Source organism: Sturnira hondurensis, unplaced genomic scaffold, assembly GCF_014824575.4.
Source record: "Sturnira hondurensis isolate 20B ecotype Veracruz unplaced genomic scaffold, ASM1482457v3 Scaffold0003872, whole genome shotgun sequence".
NCBI lineage: Eukaryota > Metazoa > Chordata > Mammalia > Chiroptera > Phyllostomidae > Sturnira > Sturnira hondurensis.
The window spans coordinates 31,750-37,131 of record NW_028076503.1 but is presented as its reverse complement, the minus strand read 5'-3'; the positions used below and the strand labels follow the sequence as shown (position 1 = coordinate 37,131).

General features: G+C 38.8%; 1 pseudogene; it reads left to right on the top strand.

Annotated features, from left to right (window-relative positions):
- Positions 1–692: 692 nt before the first annotated feature.
- Positions 693–1,546, top strand: LOC118984819 (lys-63-specific deubiquitinase BRCC36-like; annotated as a pseudogene).
- Positions 1,547–5,382: the final 3,836 nt, after the last annotated feature.

Below are 5,382 nucleotides of genomic sequence, written 5' to 3'. Positions count from 1 at the left end.
TCTTTCTTTGCTTGGTTATATGGTATGATTTGTTTTGTTTTCTTCCTCTATTACTGAGTAGTAATACTAGGTGGTGCTATTTAATAATCTCCAAAGAAGTTTAAAGTATACCCTGAGTATGCACCCAGTTGTACCTTTGGAATGAATGGAAAGTTTATATGAAACAGATGGATAGTAGAAAAAAAAGGGACCTAGAGTCGTAGCTTGTCATCCAGTGTCATGTTTTGTGTATTGTGTTCTGGACTTTGATGATAAGAACTGTTTGCCTAATTACAAACATAATGCACATATTTTGGTATTTTTTTTACTCTGGACTGTATACGTTCCATGGTGTTGTTGCATACTTCTCCCTAAATATTACTTTAACGCAGTATAATCTTCCTCTTGAGTGGATACACTGTTTTGTATTTAACCCATCCAACAGACTCTGCGTGGCACAGAGTCAGAATTGACAACCACTCCCTTGGTTAAGTTGGTTTAAATCGGCTTAAATTTAAGGTTTCCTAGCATGGAAACCGGTAATGTTTCCAAGAGTCTTCAAAAATTCAATGTGTAATCTATTTTGCATATTTCGGGGTATATGAAGCTGAATAGAGCGCAGTACCTTATCTGAAGAACAGAGTAGTGGCTTGAGCTCTGGGTTGGTTAGGCCAGAGTTGGCCCGAGGCAGTCGTTAGCAGGTTCAGACCAAGATGGAGGTTCAGGTGGTTCATTTTGAGTTGGATGCTTTCCTTGTTTGTCTGAACCATGCTCCGAGCACAGAGAAGGGGAAGGCAATGTGACTGTGCATAGGATAGATGAATGATGACACAAAGAATGACTGTAAGTTTACATGTGCCAGAACTAAAACACACTCGGTTGCTGAAAAGGTTAACATTGTTCACATTCATTCTGTCATCACCTCGAAACGATCTGATAAGAGGAAGAATCGAGTTGAAATTTCTCTGGAGCAGCTATCTGCAGCCTCAACAGAGGCAGAGAGGGGTGGCTGAACTGACAGGTCATCCCATGAGAATAGTGGGCTGGTATCATTCCCATCTTCATATAAGTTTTTGGTGTTCGCATGTTGATATTCACACACAAGCCATGTACCAGATGATGGATCGACACTTTGTAGGATTTATTTTTTGCTATTTCTTAGAAGATAAAAGCACAAAAACTGGCAAGATACTCTACACTTGCTTTCCATCTATTCAGGCTCAAAAGGACTCAGAGTATGAGAAAATTGAAATCCCAATCGATTTTGTACCTCATGTACTCATTGGAAACCTGTGCTTTGAATCAGCAGTTGATGTGACCAAGATCCCATGCCAAGGGGATTAGGATGCATATAGAAGGATTGACAGTCTTACTCATGTGGACTCAGTAACCAAGGTCCATAATGGCTCAGTGTTCACCAAGAATCTGTGCAGTCAGATGTCAGCAGTCAGTGGGCCTCTCCTGCAGTGGTTGGAGGACAGATAGACTGGAGCAAAACCAACAACATTTACAGCAGTTGCAACAAGAAAAGGAAGAGCTTATGCAAGAACGTTCTTCTCTAGAATAAAGTGCTCTAGAACAAAGTGGGAGACAAAGTTCGAGGAATGGAAAGGATTTGTGTACAAAATTAAGTAAGCTCCGTCAGTTTTGAAGGAAAAGTTGTAAGAACTCACATTACCTGACTTTAAGACTTACTGGAGTATTCAAGAGGGCATAGTATATAACCAGCTGGTTTTTGACAAAGGTGCAAAAGGAATTCAACTGAGGAAGGATAGTCTGGAATAAGGAGACACACAAAGGAAAGAAAACATACTTTGACATCAAATGCACACCCTATATAAATATTTAACTCAAAATGTGTCATGGACTTAAATGTAAGATGTAAAAGTTTAGAACGTTTAAAAATAATACTGGCCTCTAACACTGTCTGGGTGGATTGAGTGCTGGCCTATGAACCAAAAGGCTGCCAGTTTGATTCCCAGTCAGGGCACATGGCTTGGTTGCCAGCCAGGATCGCCAGTTATGGCATTCAAGAGGCAGCTTTTCAATGAATAGTTCACACATTGATGTTTCGTTTCCTCTCCCTCCTACACTGGAATAAATACAGAGATAGGTAGATAAAGAATTAATACATAAAAGTTTTAATAAATAGAAAGTTACAAAAATCTTAGAAATAAAATAGTTGACAGAATGTTATTGTCTTGGGCTAGGCAACAGGTTATCAGCCCTCACCCCAAGGTCCAGTCCTAAAAGGAAAAGGTGACATATTGGACTTCATCAAAATGAAAAATGATCCTTGCCAAAAATTTTAGAGGAATAAATTATTGAGATAATTATTTGCAAACCATATGTCCGGTCAATCTACAATATGTACCAGGAAAAACCAACACTGCAATCAGAAAGTGGGCAAGTGCCTAAATATGTATTTCACTTAAAAAATAGCAAGTAAGCACGAGAAGACGTGTAAGTTCAATATATATATCCTATATGACCCAACAGTGTAACTGCTAGACATTTATCACAGGGAAGTGAAAACTTGTGTGGGCAAGGAAACTTGTACATAAATTAAAGGAGCTGTTCAGAACACTTCCAGTGGAAAGCGTGATCTCAATCAGAAAGTGGAAGCCTTGAAAGAGCAGAGCCCTGTGAAAGCAGCAGATGTAGATTTAGGAACAACTGGGATTAGGCCTGTGCTACTGTTGATTCTCAGATAGACTTGAAGGCTTCCTCTAGAGGAGCTCTAGGAATCTGCTTGCAGGATGAGAAAAAGGGAGGAAATGAAACTAAACACAGTTCCAAAGACCCTTTCCACACGATCTCTCTGGGCATTGATTCAGTTGATGTAGTGATGAGTGCTTCATATATTGAGATATGGTTTTTATGTAACATTTCCATAGCATGAAAAGAGTTTTTTAAAAATATATTCTTTTGATTATGCCATTCTAGTCATTCTAATTCCCCCCTTCATTTCCCTCCACCCTGCACACTACCTCCCCCACCCCCCTGTAGTTATGACCACGTGTCTCAAGTTCTTTAAGTTCTATATTCCCCCTACTATTCTTGCCCCCCCTTTCTACTTTCTACCTACTGTGTATGCTACTTATTTCCTGTACCTTTTTTTCCTTTTGCCTCTTTCCACCCCTGTGTTGCTAAACCTTCATGTGATTTCTGTTTCTATGTTTCCACTCCTGACCTAGCTGTCCTCTTATTTTGCTTTTGTTTTAGGTGGGGTTGTTAATAACTGTGAGTTTGCTGTGCTTTCACTGGTCATATTTTTTATCTTATTTTTTTTGGATAAGTCCCTGTAAGATTTCATATTAAAATGACTTGGTGATGATGAACTCCTTGAATTTGATCTTATGTGAGAAACACTTTATCTGTCCTTCCATTCTAAATGAAAGCTTTGGTGAAGAGAGCCATCTTGGTTGTAGGTCTTTGGATTTTATGACTAGGACTACTTCTTTCCAGCCCCTTCTTCCCTGTAAGGTATCTTTTGAGAAATCTGCTGACAGTCTGATGGGCACTACTTTGTAGGTGACTGTCCCCTTATCTCTTGCTCTTCTGGGATTCTCCCCTTCACTTTAATCTTGCCTAGAGTAATTATGATATTCCTTGCTGTGTTCTTTCATGGGTGCAACTTCTTTGGGACTCTCTATGCTTCTTGGACATCCTGGAAGTCTATTTCCTTTGCTGAATTGCAGAAGTTCTCCTTTCTTATTTGTTGAAATGAGTTTTCCACTTGCTCTTTCTCTTCCCCTTCTGGTACCTGTATAATTCGGATATTGGAGCATTTAAAGATGTCCTGGAGGTTCCTAAGCCTTCAAATATGTTTTCTGATGACAGTTTTCTTCTTCTGCATTTCCTTAGAACTATTGACCTGCATGATATATGAGAGTGCTTAGCAGTCTTGTGTTGTTTTGATGTATACATTTCTACAGTTGTATTTCCTATCTGCCTTATTTTCTCCTTCATGGGAGTATATCTACTCATTGTATTATGGTTTCAGTGTTATCACTTATTGAGCTCATTGCCTTATGTCTAAGTGTCACTCCTAATTACAATTAAAGCAAGATTTGTTCCAACAGTGACTCCCTGTGTGAAAACTAAAACTAATTTAAACTCTCTAGTCCATTAAGAGAAGAACAAGCCATAAGAAAATGATTAGTAGAGTTTTTTTTGGATCATTTTGTTTAATGCCATCTAAAATTAAGACGCGTATGGAATATGAAACAAGCATAGTATGTTGGATTCATATTGGCTTTTTGATAATAGTTTTAACACTTGACAAATTGAGATGCCTGCCAAGTCTCAAAGTAGAGGCAGCTTATGTATATAAAGATGCTATTTGAGAAGGAACTGGGATGTGCCACCAAGTCAGTGGACAAATTGGCTCAATATTCACATGTCTCAAAACATCATGCTGCATTAGTTTATGTTAGATAGATGTCTAAGGGAAAAAAATAGCAACAGGGCTCTTCATTTAGAATGGGCAAATGTCCAGACATGGTGAGTTCATTCCTTACTTATTTCAGTGCCTAAAAGCTACATTTTTTATTTTGATGTTCCTCTCACACGTACAATCTAAAATTGGTTATAGATGCAAAATTATCTACTAGGGACAAGAGCCAAAAATCTAAATAAAGTATAAACTTCCATGAAAATTGACAGTCCAGACAGAAGAGGTAATGCACGTGAAATCTGACTATATACAATGCCAACATTAGCAGAGTCAAAATATCCCACCCCCACCCCGAAAACAATCTTTTATAACTACTTCCCTTAGCTATCAAATGAAATTTGGGGCTTAACTCTGTGTAGAAATGAGGATACATGTCAGAGATACAATTCGACTTGGAATTGATCCTAGTGATCAGATAGTACTAGGACCCAGCTGCTGCTGTAAAGTTTAACACTTTACAAACATAGTTCCATGGCGCATCACACTTGTTTGTCACTTGTTTTGTGTGGAAGGTAAATCTTGGATTGAGTGCAATGTGGTTAACAGGACTTGGTCTCTCTGTTCTTTTGGTTGTCCTGTGTGTATTAGAAAATATTGTGTGAAATAAGACATTGAAGGAATCTAGCCTGTTTTAGGAGTTTTTGCTTTCTCCTTACCAGCTGGAGAAAGGCGGGGTTGGATGGGGACCTGATGAAAAGCATTCCCTTCTAAATGACCTGGAGCATGCCCAGTATCCACTGTATTCTTCATGGGTATCCTTGGCAAACCAGGATTGCAACTGGCCAGCGCTGCCTTTCTGAGGGTACTTGAACAAGTGTCAAATATTTGATATATGACCCTTTGGCAACTCTTGTTTGAAATCACCTTAACTATCCCAGGAAATGCTTACATGACACAGTTAATTAAATTCTGAGCATTTGTTCCATTTTGTGAGGAGTTCTGGA